Raw genomic sequence first — 16,834 nt, 5'->3', positions numbered from 1 at the left:
TCTCTTTAGGCACTCTCAACCCTCTTGACAAATGCCAAGATGATCACTTTGGGAAACAAGCGAAAAAAACAGGTCAACACCAACAACATAAAAATAAGCCTGCTGCATCTAGAAAACCCAGGCGGTCTCCCATCCAGGTACAAACCAGGCCCAACCCTGCTTAGCCTCTGAGACCAAACGAGATTGGGTGCTTTCAGGGTGTTGTGCTCGTAGGCAATTTCTTTGTGCACTCTCAACCCTCTTGACACATGCCAAGATGGTAACCTTGGGAAACAAGAGAAAATAAAACAGGTCAACGCCGACAACATAATGAGAAGCCTACGGCACCTGGTATTCCCAAGCTGTCTCCCATCCAGGTACTAACCAGGCCCATCGCTGCTTAGCCTCCGAGATCAGATGAGATTGGGCTCTTTCAGGGTGATTTGGCCGTAGGCACTCTCTTTGGGCACTCTGAAGCCTCTTGACAAAGGCCAAGATGGTCACCTTGGGAAACAAGCTAAAAAAAACAGGTCAAAGCCAACAACATAAAAAGAAGCCTACGGCATCCAGTATTCCCAGGCGATCTCCCAATCAAGACACTAACCAGACCAGATCCTTCTATGGCACCTGGTCTTCCCAGGCAGTCTCCCATCCAGGTACTAACCAGGCCTGACGCTGCTTAGTCTCTGAAATCAGACGCTTTCAGGTTGATGTGGCCGTAAGCGTTCTCTTCAAGACACGCCCAACCCTCTTGACAAATGTCAAGATGGTCACCTTGAGAAACAAGCAAAAAAAACAGGTCAAAGCCAACAACATAAAAAGAAGCCTATGGGCTTACAGCAGACCCTAAAAGATGGGACCCACTAGCTCTGTCATGGTTCGGACGCTGTAATGTGTTGAAGATGAACGCAATGCCACGACTTCTGTATCTACTACAAGCCTTACCTATCAAAACACTCCAGACTTTCTTTCATGCGGTTCGCTCAATCTTTATCAAGTTCCTCTGGCGCGGAAAACATATGCGTATTGGTAGGGCAATGCTATTGCGACTGAAATTGCGGGGAGATATTGGCTTCCCGGACCCTGCTCTATATTACACAGCGACGCACATGACACCGGTGGTTGACTGGTGCCGGTGTTCTGCCATATACTGTCCGGCCATGATATAGTGTCTGCGCCGTACTGCTCATGCACAGTACGGAGCAGACGAAGCTTCGGAAAATCTCTGAAGCTGAACGGCGCCTGCGCGGTGAGTGGAGGTGGTAGCCCCACCATCCAAGCGGACATAGGGTTGTGAATATTAGAGGGCCCCTCGCAGGCGAGCTTCGCTCGCCACGCTTCGGGCTCGGCCTCGCTGGCTCTTTAATATTCTTACTCTATGTCCACTTGGATAGTGGGGATAGAACCTGGACTCAGTGCGCAGGCGCCGTTCATGCTCGGCAATTTTCTGAATCTGTGTTGCTGTGTACTGCGCATGCGCAGTACACAGCGGACACTATCCGATGGAGGACCATATGTGATAAGACACCGGCATGGGGAACTAAAGCTATGGGTCAAGCTAGAGCAGGAGATGGCACGGGTTCCACTGGCTGGTCTGCCTTGGGCGGGGAGGCCATTGGAGCCCTGTGTGACTACTCACCCGTTAATTGGCCCCTCGCTCGCCGAGATGGATAGTTTTTTTCACCTTTCCCACCTGACTAACTTCCCTTCTCCTATGACCTCAATTATTGGACATCCTAGATTCCCTCCAGGCCTGTCTGACCAGGCCTTTACCAGGCAAGCCCCGAAAGGGCTTCTGAGAGCAGCCCTATTTCTTGGACCCACGGGCTTGATTCCCATGGGGACCATACTGCTAGAGCAAGTACCTGTTGCATTGGATAGCTGGAGAGCTAGACAGCTAATCCATTTCCTCGGATCACTACCTAACCATTCGTTCTTCTCTAGACAATTCCACCCCTTCGAGGAACTTTGCCTGGATGATGGCCCAATTCGTGGTTCCCTCTCTAGGTCCTACCAAATCCTGACAGACGCACAATCCTCCACGGATCCACCCTTCCTAGCTAAATGGAAAAGGGACTTACAAACTACATTCTCCAAACCACAGAAGGACAGAATACTCTTTTTCGCCCATAAGTCGTCACTCTGCAGTAAATATCAGGAGATCTGATATAAGCTGATCATACGCTGGTATCGTACACCGGTGGTGTTGGCCAAAATATTCCCCAGTCAATCTGACCGCTGCTGTCGCTGTGGGCAACAGGCTGGCACCATTCTCCACATTTTCTGGGAATGCCCTAAATTGCAAACATTCTGGCAGCCTGTCCTGAGACTCATCCACAAGTTCACAGACATTTCCTTAGCCAATGATACCGCAGCAGTTCTTCTCAATCTAACTCCTATGTCGAGAAAGCGTTATCATAAGTCCTTACTTAAACATCTCCTCAATGCAGCTAGGGCCTGCATCCCAAGTCAGTGGAACGAGCAATCTGCTCCAATGGTGACCCAGTGGTTCGCAAGGGTAAATTATATTGAACGAATGGAAGACCTGACTGCCACAATGAGGGATAAAACGGAGGAGCATGGGAACAGATGGTTCTACTGGACCCAGTTTCGCTTTTCGGAAGAATACCTCCGCGAGACATAGTAAGCTCATGGTGACCGTTGGAGATCGCTGTTCCAAACGTTGGACAGCTGATAAGCTGGTGAGCCGAGGGCGTCTCTTGCTCCCTGGGAGGGGACCCCATCCTATCCACTCTACCCACGACACCCCCTTACCCCTTCTTTTCCTTTTCTGCCATTTCCTTCCCCAATCTTCTCTTTCCCCTTCTCCCTCCTTTCAGTTCTACTATTTCCCTTCTTAACTCAAAAAAGGGAAAAGAAAATGGTATGTTCCGACCCCATTTGACTACTACACAATACTCTTCCCCTATCTATGGATATCTAAACTCTTCGAGGGTAGCAGGGCTAGTATCAATAATATTTTAAGTGGTAGAGGATCCCAACGAGATGGAGCTTTAATCTCATCTTGATATGACCGCAAAGCTGTACACGTGCTATTCTCCTCGGACTTCTTACCATTGGCTCTGATATCCATGCAATATGATCGTTTGTTTGTAACTATTTGTATCACACATTCTGTGAAGTTGCCTTTGCATTGTATGTCGCATACTACTAAATAAAAAAAAAAAAAAAAGAAGCCTATGGCACCTGGTATTCCCAGGCGGTCTCCCATCCAGGTACTAACCAGGCCCGACACTGTTTAGCATCCGAGATCAGACGAGATTGGGTGCTTTCAGGGTGATGGGGCCGTAGGTGATCTCTTCGGGCACTCTCAACCCTCTTGACAAACGCCAAGATGGTCACCTTGGGAAACAAGTGAAAAAAAAAACAGGTCAAGGCCAACAACATAAAAAGAAGCCTACAGCACCTAATATTCCCAGGTGGTCTCCAATCCAGGTACTAGCAAGGCCCAACCCTGTTTAGCTTCTGAGATCAGAGGAGATCGGGTGCTTTCAGGGTTATGTGCCCATAGGCAATCTCTTTGGGCATTCTCAACCCTCTTGACAAATGCCAAGATAGTCACCTTGAGATACAAGCGAAAAAAAACAGGTCAATGTCAAAAACATAAAATGAAGAATACGGCACCTGGTATTCCAACGCCATCTCCCATCCAGGTACTAACTAGGCCCAACCCTTCTTAGCCTCAGAGAAGAGAAGAGATAGGGCTCTTTCAGGGTGATGCTGCTGTAAGCGATCTCTTTGGGCACTCTCAACCCTCTTGACAAATGCCAAGATGGTCACCTTGGGAAACAAGCAAAAAATAAATAAATGAATCAACGCCCACAACATAAAAAGAAGCCTACAATAACTGGTATTCCCTGGTGGTCTCCCATCCAGGTACTAACCAGGCCCGACTCTCCTTAGCCTCCAAGATCAGACGAGATTGGGTGCTTTCAGAGTGATGTGGCCATAGGCAATCTCTTCAGGCACTCTCAACCCTCTTGACAAACACCAAGATGGCAAACAAGCAAAAAAAAAAAAATAAGTCAGAAGCTAGAGACAATACGGCCTGAGTCCTCAATTTAATCCATGCGGCGCATGTACAGGGAAGGCCCTTGCTTATGTTGTCAACGGACGCGGAGAAGGCCTTTGACAGGGTGGCCTGGCCCTTTATGCAGGCCACCCTGGAACATATAGGTCTTGGCCCCAACATGATGAGCTGGGTAATGTCGCTTTACTCCACGCCGTCGGCAGCGGTACGGGTGAACGAGTGATGCTCGGACTCTTTCCCCATCACTAATGGGATGAGGCAGGGGTGCCCTCTGTTTCCCCTAATTTTTATTCTGACACTGGAACCACTTATGTGTCACGTTCGGAATGACCCGAATATTACTGGTATAGCCAAACCCTCGGCACACCACAAAATTGCGGCGTACGCTGACGATCTAATTTTTTCCTGTTCCAATCCACACATTTTGCTTCCCAATATACTTGCGTCTCTACAGCGATACGGCAGCCTATCAAACTATAAAATCAATTGCGCCAAGTCGGCTGTATTGAATATATCAGTCCCGGATGGTGAGGCCAAGAGGCTACGCTCCGCTTTTCCATTCTACTGGGCTGAAAAATCTATACGTTACCTGGGCGTTGACATCGCAGCGGATTTGGCGCAATTGTACCCGCTTAATTTTGTCCCTCTCCTGGATAGACTGAAATCTGATTTGGGAAACTGGCATGCTTTAACACTGACCTGGTTCGGGCGCTGTAATGCATTCAAAATGACGGCCCTCCCGCGGATCTTATACATGTTCCAGACATTACCGATCCGGTTACCCCCAATTTTTTTCAGACAACTGCAGGTGCTGCTCCGGGACTTTATTTGGGCGCGCAAACCGCCCAGAGAACTACAGAGTGACTCTGCTAGCGAGAGTCGTTGATTGGCATTGTAATGGCCCACACAAGCAGTGGGTAGAGATGGAGATTGAGAATGGATCCATTCCCCTTTTGACCTCCCCGTGGCTCCTGTCCTCCCTACCAAAAGACCTCAGAGGTCACCCCGTAGTGGGAGCTACGTTGGCTGTTGTGCGGAGGTTGTTCCGCTGCACACACATTGCTCCCCTGCCATCACCAATGACTTTGGTTATAGGTAATCCAGACTTCCCACTGGGATTTACCAACAAGAAACTGCGACAGTTGACAGTGGTGGGGAAACAGCGTCTGGGAGAGGTGTGGCCCTCGGGAGGGCTCCCGACCACGCAAACTGTCGCTGAGCTTTCTGACCCTCCGCTTGACTTGTTTAGTGCTTATCAACTTCGTCACTTTCTTCTGGCCATACAAAGGGCCCCCTACACTCCTAGAGACCTGACACCCTATGAATCCATCTGTCACAAAAGGGAACCTGTGCGACACACCCTCTCCCTCCTGTACAACCTATTGAGTAGTCAGGAAGAGGAGTCGACCCCCACCATTTATCCACAAATGGGAGAGGGACTTAGGCATCACATTTACCCCACAACAGATAGGGAAGATCCTGACCTTAGTACATAAAGCTTCCATCGCAAACCAATATGAAGAATCAGGATACAAGATAGTCTCACGCTGGTATAGAGTCCCATACCTTCTGAATAAAATGGATAGATCGATCCCGGATGTTTGTTGGAGGTGAAATTCAGATACGGGGACCATGGGACACCTTTTCTGGGCATGCCTTGAGGAACTTTTGGGTTCCCAGCAGCGTGCCTTCTACACTTGACCGAACAGCCTGTTTGAAAATACAAAACAACCCTCACGATGCAACTCCTGAATGCCGCCCGGGCCTGCATTCCCGCACTGTGGAGGCAGCCTCAGCCCCCATCCAAGGTGCTGTGGTATTCCAAAGTCAATCATATTCTCCGGATGGAAGAATTGACCGCCACCCTTCACAACACTGAAGAGGCATTTAGTGTTACATGGAGGCCCTGGAGGTGTTTTACTGGTACTCGAGACTACATTCGCGAGGTGAGCAGTGCCTCTGTCCCAGAAAACGACTGAACATCTAACGTTTGCCATGTCTGCCCTGGGTGGCATTCCCCCCCCTCCCTTTTTGTCTTTATTTTTCTTTTTTTCCCCGCCGCCATCCCCCCACCTCCTCTCTCTCCGTCTTTGCACTCTCTTCTTCCCCCGTCCTCCCTTTTGACTATGCCTTGTCTCCTTACTAGCCTTTGGGACCCAGAAGAACCCCAGGGTTCTGGACATGACCGGCTCATATTTTACTCTGGTTCACGTAGGTCATGATAAGCTGGCTCGCTGTGGTCCCAGTTGTTCTCCATGATTACATTTGTCTGAACGGAGCTGCACTAGTTATACTGTACTACATGTCGGAGGTGGGGTTTCTTTCTTTTCTGCATGAAACTCTAGGACTCCCCTCTGAGAACCCAGAGTTATTTGGCTGCCTATTTTTTGTTACCATGTAATTGTGACCCTGGGTCATGCTGTATGGTTGACTGTTATATTTATGTTGTTCTACTTAATAAAAGAATAATAAAAATAAAAAAAATAAGTCAATGCCAACTACTTAAAACTAAAGCCTATGACATCGAGAAATCGCCGGCGGTCTCCCATCCAGGTACTAACCAGGTCCCAACCCTGCTTAGCCTCTGAGATCAAATGAGATTTTGCTCTTTCAGGGTGATGCAGCCATAGTAGGTTTTTTCAGGCACGCTCAACCCTCTTGACAAACGCCAAGATGGTCACCTTGGGAAACAAACAAAAAAAACAAGTCAACGCCAACAACATAAAAAGAAGCCTACCGCACCTAGTATTTCCAGGCGGTCTACCATCCAGGTATTAACAAGGCGCGACCCTTTCTAGCCTCTGAGATCAGTGGAGATTGGGCGCTTTCAGGGTGATGTGCCCATAGGCAATCTCTTTGGGCACTCTCATCCCTCTTGAAAAATGCCAAGATAGTCACCCTGGGAAACAAGCGAAAAAAACAGGTCAACGCCAACAACATAAAAAGAAGAATACGGCACCTGGTATTCCAAGGCCGTCTCCCATTCAAGTACTAACTAGGCCCAACCCTTCTTAGGCTCTGAGATCAGAAGAGATAGGGTGCTTTCAGGGTGATGCGGCTGTAAGCGATTTCTTTAGGCACTCTCAACCCTCTTGACAAATGCCAAGATGATCACTTTGGGAAACAAGCAAAAAAAACAGGTCAACACCAACAACATAAAAATAAGCCTTCGGCATCTGGAAAACCCAGGCGGTCTCCCATCCAGGTACAAACCAGGCACAACCCTGCTTAGCCTCTGAGACCAAACGAGATTGGGCGCTTTCAGGGTGTTGTGCTCGTAGGCAATGTCTTTGTGCACTCTCAACCCTCTTGACACATGCCAAGATGGTCACCTTGGGAAACAAGGGAAAATAAAACAGGTCAATGCCGACAACATAATGAGAAGGCTACGGCACCTGGTATTCCCAAGCTGTCTCCCATCCAGGTACTAACCAGGCCCATCGCTTAGCCTCCGAGATCAGATGAGATTGGGCTCTTTCAGGGTGATTTGGCCGTAGGCACTCTCTTTGGGCACTCTGAAGCCTCTTGACAAAGGCCAAGATGGTCACCTTGGGAAACAAGCTAAAAAAAACAGGTCAAAGCCAACAACATAAAAAGAAGCCTACGGCATCCAGTATTCCCAGGTGTTCTCCGAAACCAAGACACTAACCAGACCAGATCCTTCTATGGCACCTGGTCTTCCCAGGCAGTCTCCCATCCAGGTACTAACCAGGCCTGACACTGCTTAGCCTCTGAAATCAGACGAGATCGGGTGCTTTTAGGTTGATGTGGTCGTAAGCGTTCTCTTCAAGAGACGCCCAACCCTTTTGACAAACGCCAAGATGGTCGCCTTGAGAAACAAGCAAAAAAAACAGGTCAAAGCCAACAACATAAAAAGAAGCCTATAGGCTTACAGCGGACCTTAAAAGATGGGACCCACTAGCTCTGTCATGGTTCGAACGCTGTAATGTGTTGAAGATGAACGCGATGCCACGACTTCTGTATCTACTACAAGCCTTACCTATCAAAATACCCCAGACTTTCTTTCATGCGGTTCGCTCAATCTTTATCAAGTTCCTCTGGCGCGGAAAAAATATTCCCCGGTCAAACTATGCTGGCGGCCTTATATAGTGTGGGGTGTGTACTAAACCCCCCTGAGCTATAATTGGCCACAGGAATCCTGCCTGTGGTGAATTGTGGCTCTCCTCACAGAGGATGTCACATCCGTTCTTATTATATAGAACCTATTATGCTCCTCGTAAACTTTTTCAGTTTGGCCGAACGGCCGGACGCAAGTTGCCCCCGGTGCGGGAACATGGGGGGAGACATGATGCACATGTTTTGGAGATGCCCGAAGTTGATCCGCTACTGGACAGAGGTGACAGGAACCATTGATCGGGTGTTTGGAACCTCCACCAGGATGGAGGCGAAGTATTGTCTCCTGGGATTAGTTGAAGGAGTTGGAAACCCGGGAAGTAGCCAGATGGCAGTTCTGAGATGCCTATTTCAGGCAAGGAAACTGATTGCCCAACCCTGCTTAGCCTCCAATGTTGGCAATGACTTGGTTTTTTTCGCTTGTTTCCCAAGATGACCATGATGGCGTTTGTCAAGATGGTTGAGAGTGCCCAAAGAGATCGCCTATGGCCCCATCACCTTGAAAGTGCCTGATCTTGTCTGATCTCAGAGGCTAAGCATTGCCGGGCCTGATTAGTAACTGGATGGGAGACCAACTGGGAATACCAGGTGCCGTAGGATTCTTTTTATGTTGTTGGCGTTGACATGGTTTTTTTTTTTTCCGCTTGTTTCCCAAGGTGATCATCATGGCATTTGTCAAGAGGGCTGAGAGAGCCCAAAGAAATCTCCTACGGCCACATCCCCCTGAAAGCGGCCGATCTCATCTGATCTCAGAGGCTAAGCAGGGTCCGGCCTGGATAGTACCTAATTAAAGGTGCCGTAGGAATCTTTTTATATTGTTGGCTTTGACCTGTTTTTCTTTCGCTTGTTTCCCAAGGTGACCATTTTAGCATCAGTCAAGAGTTTTGAGTATGTCCCAAAGCATTCGCCTGAGGTCACATCACCCTGAAAGCGCCCAATCTCAGAGGCTAAGCAGGGTCTGGGTCAGATGGGAGACTGCCAGGGTCTATGTTGTTGGCGTTGACCTGTTTTTTTTCACTTGTTTCCCAAGATAACTATCTTGGTATTTGTCAAGAGGGTTGAGAGTGTCTAAATAGAACACCTATGGCCACATCACCCTGAAAGCGCACAATCTCATCTGATCTCGGAGGCCTAGCAGTGTACGGCCTGGTTAATACCTGTATGGGAGACCATCTGTGAATACCAGGTGCCGTAGGCTTCTTTTTATGTTGTTGGCGTTTACCTGTTTATTTTCGCTTGTTTCCCAAGGTGACCATCTTGGCGTTTAACAAGAGGGTTGAGAGTGCCCAAAGAGATCACCTACGGCCCCATCACCCTGAAAGCACCCAATCTCATCTGATCTCAGAGGCTAAACAGTGTCGGGTCTGGTTAGTACCTGGATGGGAGACCGCCTGGAAATACCAGGTGCCATAGGCTTCTTTTTATGTTGTTGGCTTTGAACTGTTTTTTTCGCTTGTTTCTCAAGGCGACCATCTTGGCGTTTGTCAAGAGGGTTGGGTTGAAGAGAACGCTTATGGCCACATCACCCTGAAAGCACCCGATCTCTTCTGATTTCAGAGGCTTAGCAGCGTCAGGCCTGGTTAGTAGTTGGATGGGAGACTGCTTGGAAGACCAGGTGACATAGAAGGATCTGGCCTTGTTAGTGTCTTGATTGGGAGATCGCCTGGGAATATTGGATGCCGTAGGATTCTTTTTATGTTGTTGGCTTTGACCTGTTTTTTTTTCCTTGTTTCCCAAGGTAACCATCTTGGCATTTGTCAAGAGGGTTGAGAGTGCACAAAGAAATTGCCTACGGGCACAACACCCTGAAAGCGCCCAATCTCGTTTCGTTTCAGAGGCTAAGCAGGGTTGGGCCTGGTTTGTACCTGGATGGGAGACCGCCTGGGTTTTCCAAATGCCGCAGGCTTCTTTTTATGTTGTTGGCGTTGACTTGTTTTTTTTGTTTGTTTCCCAAGGTGACCATCTTGGCGTTTGTCAAGAGGGTTGAGCGTGCATTTGATCTCAGAGGCTAAGCAGGGTTGGGACCTGGTTAGTACCTGGATGGGAGACCGCCTGGGATTTCTCGATGCCATAGGCTTTAGTTTTAAGTTGTTGGCATTGACTTATTTTTTTTATTTTTATTATTCTTTTATTAAGTAGAACAACATAAATATAACAGTCAACCATACAGCATGACCCAGGGTCACAATCACATGGTAACAAAAAATAGGCAGCCAAATAACTCTGGGTTCTCAGAGGGGAGTCCTACAGTTTCATGCAGAAAAGAGAGAAACCCCACCTCCGACATGTAGTACAGTATAACTAGTGCAGGTCCGTTCGGACAAATGTAATCATGGAGAACAACTGGGACCACAGCGAGCCAGCTTGTCATGACCTACGTGAACCAGAGTAAAAAATGAGCCGGTCATGTCCAGAACCCTGGGGTTCTTCTGGGTCCCGAAGGCTAGTAAGGAGACAAGGCATAGTCAAAAGGGAGGACGGGGGAAGAAGAGAGTGCACAGACGGAGAGAGAGAGGCGGTGGGGGGATGGCGGCGGGGAAAAAAAGAAAAATAAAGACAAAAAGGGAGGGGGGGAATGCCACCCAGGGCAGACATGGCCTACGTAGGTAAACGTTAGATGTTCAGTCGTTTTCTGGGACAGAGGCACTGTTCACCTCCCGAATGTAGTCTCGAGTACCAGTAAAATACCTCCAGGGCCTCCATATAACACTAAATGCCTCTTCAGTGTTGTGAAGAGTGGCGGTCAATTCTTCCATCCGGAGAATATGATTGACTTTGGAATACCACAGCACCTTGGATGGGGGCTGAGGCTGCCTCCACAGTGCGGGAATGCAGGCCCGGGAGGCATTCAGGAGTTGCATCGTGAGGGTTTTTTTGTATTTTCGAACAGGCTGTTCGGTCAAGTGTAGAATGCACGCTGCTGGGAACCTAAAAGTTCCTCAAGGCCGTGCATGCCCAGAAAAGATGTCCCACGGTCCCCGTATCTGAATTTCACCTCCAACAAACATCCGGAATCGATCTATCCATTTTATTCAGAAGGTATGGGACTCTATACCAGCGTGAGACTATCTTGTATCCTGATTCTTGATATTGGTTTGCGATGGAAGCTTTATGTACTAAGGTCAGGATCTTCCCTATCTGTTGTGGGGTAAATGTGATGCCAAAGTCCCTCTCCCATTTGTGGATAAATGGTGGGGGTCGACTCCTCCTCCTGACTACTCAATAGGTTGTACAGGAGGGAGAGGGTGTGTCGCACAGGTTCCCTTTTGTGACAGATGGATTCATAGGGTGTCAGGTCTCTAGGAGTGTAGGGGGCCCTTTGTATGGCCAGAAGAAAGTGACGAAGTTGATAAGCACTAAACAAGTCAAGCGGAGGGTCAGAAAGCTCGGCGACAGTTTGCGTGGTCGGGAGCCCTCCCGAGGGCCACACCTCTCCCAGACGCTGTTTCCCCACCACTGTCAACTGTTGCAGTTTCTTGTTGGTAAATCCTGGTGGGAAGTCTGGATTACCTATAACCGGAGTCATTGGTGATGGCAGGGGAGCAATGTGTGTGCAGCGGAACAACCTCCGCACAACAGCCAACGTAGCTCCCACTACGGGGTGACCTCTGAGGTCTTTTGGTAGGGAGGACAGGAGCCACGGGGAGGTCAATAGGGGAATGGATCCATTCTCAATCTCAATCTCCACCCACTGCTTGTGTGGGCCATTACAATGCCAATCAACGACTCTCGCTAGCAGAGTCACTCTGTAGTATTGTCTGAGATCTGGGAGACCCAGACCCCCCTTGTCCTTTGGTCTGGCAAGCAATTGCAAATGGGCTCTGGGCGGTTTGCGCACCCAAATAAAGTCCCGGGGCAGCACCTGCAGTTGTCTGAAAAAAATTGGGGGTAACCGGATCGGTAATGTCTGGAACATGTATAAGATCCGCGGGAGGGCCGTCATTTTGAATGCATTACAGCGCCCGAACCAGGTCAGTGTTAAAGCATGCCAGTTTCCCAAATCAGATTTCAGTCTATCCAGGAGAGGGACAAAATTAAGCGGGTACAATTGCGCCAAATCCGTTGTGATGTCAACGCCCAGGTAACGTATAGATTTTTCAGCCCAGTAGAATGGAAAAGCGGAGCGTAGCCTCTTGGCCTCACCATCCGGGACTGATATATTCAATACAGCCGACTTGGCGCAATTGATTTTATAGTTTGATAGGCTGCCGTATCACTGTAGAGACGCAAGTATATTGGGAAGCAAAATGTGTGGATTGGAGACGGAAAAAATTAGATCGTCAGCGTACGCCGCAATTTTGTGGTGTGCCGAGGGTTTGGCTATACCAGTAATATTCGGGTCATTCCGAACGTGACACATAAGTGGTTCCAGTGTCAGAATAAAAATTAGGAGAAACAGAGGGCACCCCTGCCTCATCCCATTAGTGATGGGGAAAGAGTCCGAGCATCATTCGTTCACCCGTACCGCTGCCGACGGCGTGGAGTAAAGCGACATTACCCAGCTCATCATGTTGGGGCCAAGACCTATATGTTCCAGGGTGGCCTGCATAAAGTGCCAGGCCACCCTGTCAAAGACCTTCTCCGCGTCCGTTGACAACATAAGCAAGGGCCTTCCCTGTACATGCGCCGCATGGATTAAATTGAGGACTCAGGCCGTATTGTCTCTAGCTTCCGACTTATTATTTTATTTTTATTTTTGCTTGTTTCCCAAGGTGACCATCTTGACGTTTGTCAAGAGGGTTGAAAGTGCCTGAAGAGATTGCCTACGGGCACATCACCCTGAAAGCACCCGATCTCGTTTGATGTTGGAGGCTAAGAAAAGTCGGGCCTTGTTAGTACCTGGATGGGAGACCGCCTGGGAATACCAGGTGTCGTAGACTTCTTTTTATATTGTTGGCTTTGACCTGTTCTTCTTTCGCTTGTTTCCCAAGGTGACCATTTTAGCATCAGTCAAGAGATTTGAGTATGTCCCAAAGCGTACGCCTGAGGTCACATCACCCTGAAAGCGCCCGATCTCAGAGGCTAAGCAGGTTCTGGGTCAGATGGGAGACCGCCAGGGTCTATGTTGTTGGCGTTGACCTGTTTTTTTTCACTTGTTTCCCAAGATAACCATCTTGGTATTTGTCAAGAGGGTTGAGAGTGTCTAAATAGAACACCTATGGCCACATCACCCTGAAAGCGCACAATCTCATCTGATCTCGGAGGCCTAGCAGTGTACGACCTGGTTAATACCTGTATGGGAGACCATCTGTGAATACCAGGTGCCGTAGGCTTCTTTTTATGTTGTTGGCGTTTACCTGTTTATTTTCGCTTGTTTACCAAGGTGACCATCTTGGCGTTTAACAAGAGGGTTGAGAGTGCCCAAAGAGATCACCTATGGCCCCATCACCCTGAAAGCGCCCAATCTCATCTGATCTCAGAGGCTACACAGTGTCGGGCCTGGTTAGTACTTGGATGGGAGACCGCCTGGAAATACCAGGTGCCATAGGCTTCTTTTTATGTTGTTGGCTTTGAACTGTTTTTTTTCGCTTGTTTCTCAAGGCGACCATCTTGGCGTTTGTCAAGAGGGTTGGGCGTGTCTTGAAGGGAACGCTTACGGCCACATCACCCTGAAAGCACCCGATCTCGTCTGATTTCAGAGGCTTAGCAGCGTCAAGCCTGGTTAGTACCTGGATGGGAGACTGCCTGGGAAGACCAGGTGACATAGAAGGATCTGGCCTGGTTAGTGTCTTGATTGGGAGATCGCCTGGAAATACCAGGTGCCATAGGATTCTTTTTATGTTGTTGGCTTTGACCTGTTTTTTTTCCCTTGTTTCCCAAGGTGACCATCTTGGCATTTGTCAAGAGGGTTGAGAGTGCACAAAGAAATTGCCTACGGGCACAACACCCTGAAAGTGCCCAATCTCGTTTGGTCTCAGAGGCTAAGCAGGGTTGGGCCTGATTTGTACCTGGATGGGAGACCGCCTGGGTTTTCCAAATGCCGCAGGCTTCTTTTTATGTTGTTGGCGTTGACTTGTTTTTTTTGTTTGTTTCCCAAGGTGACCATCTTGGCGTTTGTCAAGAGGGTTGAGCGTGCATTTGATCTCAGAGGCTAAGCAGAGTTGGGACCTGGTTAGTACCTGGATGGGAGACCGCCTGGGATTTCTCGATGCCATAGGCTTTAGTTTTAAGTTGTTGGCATTGACTTATTTTTTTTATTTTTATTATTCTTTTATTAAGTAGAACATAAATATAACAGTCAACCATACAGCATGACCCAGGGTCACAATTACATGGTAACAAAAAATAGGCAGCCAAATAACTCTGGGTTCTCAGAGGGGAGTCCTACAGTTTCATGTAGAAAAGAGAGAAACCCCACCTCCGACATGTAGTACAGTAGTACTAAGTAACGGAGTAGTGCAGCTCCGTTCAGACAAATGTAATCATGGAGAACAACTGGGACCACAGCGAGCCAGCTTATCATGACCTACGTGAACCAGAGTAAAATATGAGCCGGTCATGTCCAGAACCCTGGGGTTCTTCTGGGTCCCGAAGGCTAGTAAGGAGACAAGGCATAGTCAAAAGGGAGGACGGGGGAAGAAGAGAGTGCAAAGACGGTGAGAGAGGAGGTGGGGGGATGGCGGCGGGGAAAAAAAGAAAAATAAAGACAAAAAGGGAGGGGGGGGAATGCCACCCAGGGCAGACATGGCAAACGTTAGATGTTCAGTCGTTTTCTGGGACAGAGGCACTGCTCACCTCCCGAATGTAGTCTCGAGTACCAGTAAAACACCTCCAGGGCCTCCATGTAACACTAAATGCCTCTTCAGTGTTGTGAAGGGTGGCGGTCAATTCTTCCATCCGGAGAATATGATTGACTTTGGAATACCACAGCACCTTGGATGGGGGCTGAGGCTGCCTCCACAGTGCGGGAATGCAGGCCCGGGCGGCATTCAGGAGTTGCATCGTGAGGGTTGTTTTGTTTTTTCGAACAGGCTGTTCGGTCAAGTGTAGAAGGCACGCTGCTGGGAACCCAAAAGTTCCTCAAGGCATGCCCAGAAAAGGTGTCCCATGGTCCCCGTATCTGAATTTCACCTCCAACAAACATCCGGGATCGATCTATCCATTTTATTCAGAAGGTATGGGACTCTATACCAGCGTGAGACTATCTTGTATCCTGATTCTTGATATTGGTTTGCGATGGAAGCTTTATGTACTAAGGTCAGGATCTTCCCTATCTGTTGTGGGGTAAATGTGATGCCTAAGTCCCTCTCCCATTTGTGGATAAATGGTGGGGGTCGACTCCTCTTCCTGACTACTCAATAGGTTGTACAGGAGGGAGAGGGTGTGTCGCACAGGTTCCCTTTTGTGACAGATGGATTCATAGGGTGTCAGGTCTCTAGGAGTGTAGGGGGCCCTTTGTATGACCAGAAGAAAGTGACGAAGTTGATAAGCACTAAACAAATCAAGCGGAGGGTCAGAAAGCTCAGCGACAGTTTGCGTGGTCGGGAGCCCTCCCGAGGGCCACACCTCTCCCAGACGCTGTTTCCCCACCACTGTCAACTGTCGCAGTTTCTTGTTGGTAAATCCCGATGGGAAGTCTGGATTACCTATAACCGGAGTCATTGGTGATGGCAGGGGAGCAATGTGTGTGCAGCGGAACAACCTCCGCACAACAGCCAACGTAGCTCCCACTACGGGGTGACCTCTGAGGTCTTTTGGTAGGGAGGACAGGAGCCACGGGGAGGTCAATAGGGGAATGGATCCATCCTTAATCTCCATCTCCACCCACTGCTTGTGTGGGCCATTACAATGCCAATCAACGACTCTCGCTAGCAGAGTCACTCTGTAGTATTGTCTGAGATCTGGGAGACCCAGACCCCCCTTGTCCTTTGGTCTGGCAAGCAATTGCAAATGGGCTCTGGGCGGTTTGCGCACCCAAATAAAGTCCCGGAGCAGCACCTGCAGTTGTCTGAAAAGAATTGGGGGTAACCGGATCGGTAATGTCTGGAACATGTATAAGATCCGCGGGAGGGCCGTCATTTTGAATGCATTACAGCGTCCGAACCAGGTCAGTGTTAAAGCATGCCAGTTTCCCAAATCAGATTTCAGTCTATCCAGGAGAGGGACAAAATTAAGCGGGTACAATTGCGCTAAATCCGCTGCGATGTCAATGCCCAGGTAACGTATAGATTTTTGAGCCCAGTAGAATGGAAAAGCGGAGCCGAGCCTCTTGGCCTCACCATCCGGGACCGATATATTCAATACAGCTGACTTGGCGCAATTGATTTTATTGTTTGATAGGCTGCCTTATCGCTGTAGAGACGCAAGTATATTGGGAAGCAAAATGTGTGGATTGGAGACGGAAAAAATTACATTGTCAGCGTACGCCGCAATTTTGTGGTGTGCCGAGGGTTTGGATATGCCAGTAATATTCGGGTCATTCCGAACGTGACACATAAGTGGTTCCAGTGTCAGAATAAAAATTAGAGGAGACAGAGGGCACCCCTGCCTCGTCCCATTAGTGATGGGGAAAGAGTCCGAGCACCACTCGTTCACCCGTACCGCTGCCGACGGCGTGGAGTAAAGCGACATTACCCAGCTCATCATGTTGCGGCCAAGACCTATATGTTCCAGGGTGGCCTGCATAAAGTGCCAGGCCACCCTGTCAAAGGCCTTTTCCGCGTCCATTGA

At 48.8% G+C, this 16,834-nt stretch overlaps 8 pseudogenes; 4 read left to right on the top strand and 4 right to left on the bottom strand.

The window, feature by feature from the left end:
* Positions 1-315: 315 nt before the first annotated feature.
* LOC143937326 (5S ribosomal RNA) lies at positions 316-434 on the bottom strand (annotated as a pseudogene).
* Positions 435-3,174: 2,740 nt separating this feature from the next.
* LOC143936608 (5S ribosomal RNA) lies at positions 3,175-3,293 on the bottom strand (annotated as a pseudogene).
* Positions 3,294-3,394: 101 nt separating this feature from the next.
* On the bottom strand, positions 3,395-3,513 carry LOC143936342 (5S ribosomal RNA; annotated as a pseudogene).
* A 322-nt stretch (positions 3,514-3,835) lies between these two features.
* On the bottom strand, positions 3,836-3,954 carry LOC143937335 (5S ribosomal RNA; annotated as a pseudogene).
* Positions 3,955-8,645: 4,691 nt separating this feature from the next.
* LOC143936728 (5S ribosomal RNA) lies at positions 8,646-8,764 on the top strand (annotated as a pseudogene).
* A 697-nt stretch (positions 8,765-9,461) lies between these two features.
* On the top strand, positions 9,462-9,580 carry LOC143936632 (5S ribosomal RNA; annotated as a pseudogene).
* Positions 9,581-12,925: 3,345 nt separating this feature from the next.
* On the top strand, positions 12,926-13,044 carry LOC143937179 (5S ribosomal RNA; annotated as a pseudogene).
* A 492-nt stretch (positions 13,045-13,536) lies between these two features.
* LOC143936721 (5S ribosomal RNA) lies at positions 13,537-13,655 on the top strand (annotated as a pseudogene).
* The last annotated feature ends 3,179 nt before the right edge of the window (positions 13,656-16,834 follow it).

This window comes from Lithobates pipiens, unplaced genomic scaffold (genome assembly GCF_037356315.1).
Source record: "Lithobates pipiens isolate NorthernLeopardFrog02 unplaced genomic scaffold, aLitPip1_a1.2 Scaffold_28, whole genome shotgun sequence".
Classification (NCBI taxonomy): domain Eukaryota; kingdom Metazoa; phylum Chordata; class Amphibia; order Anura; family Ranidae; genus Lithobates; species Lithobates pipiens.
This window is presented reverse-complemented; position numbering and strand designations above follow the sequence as displayed.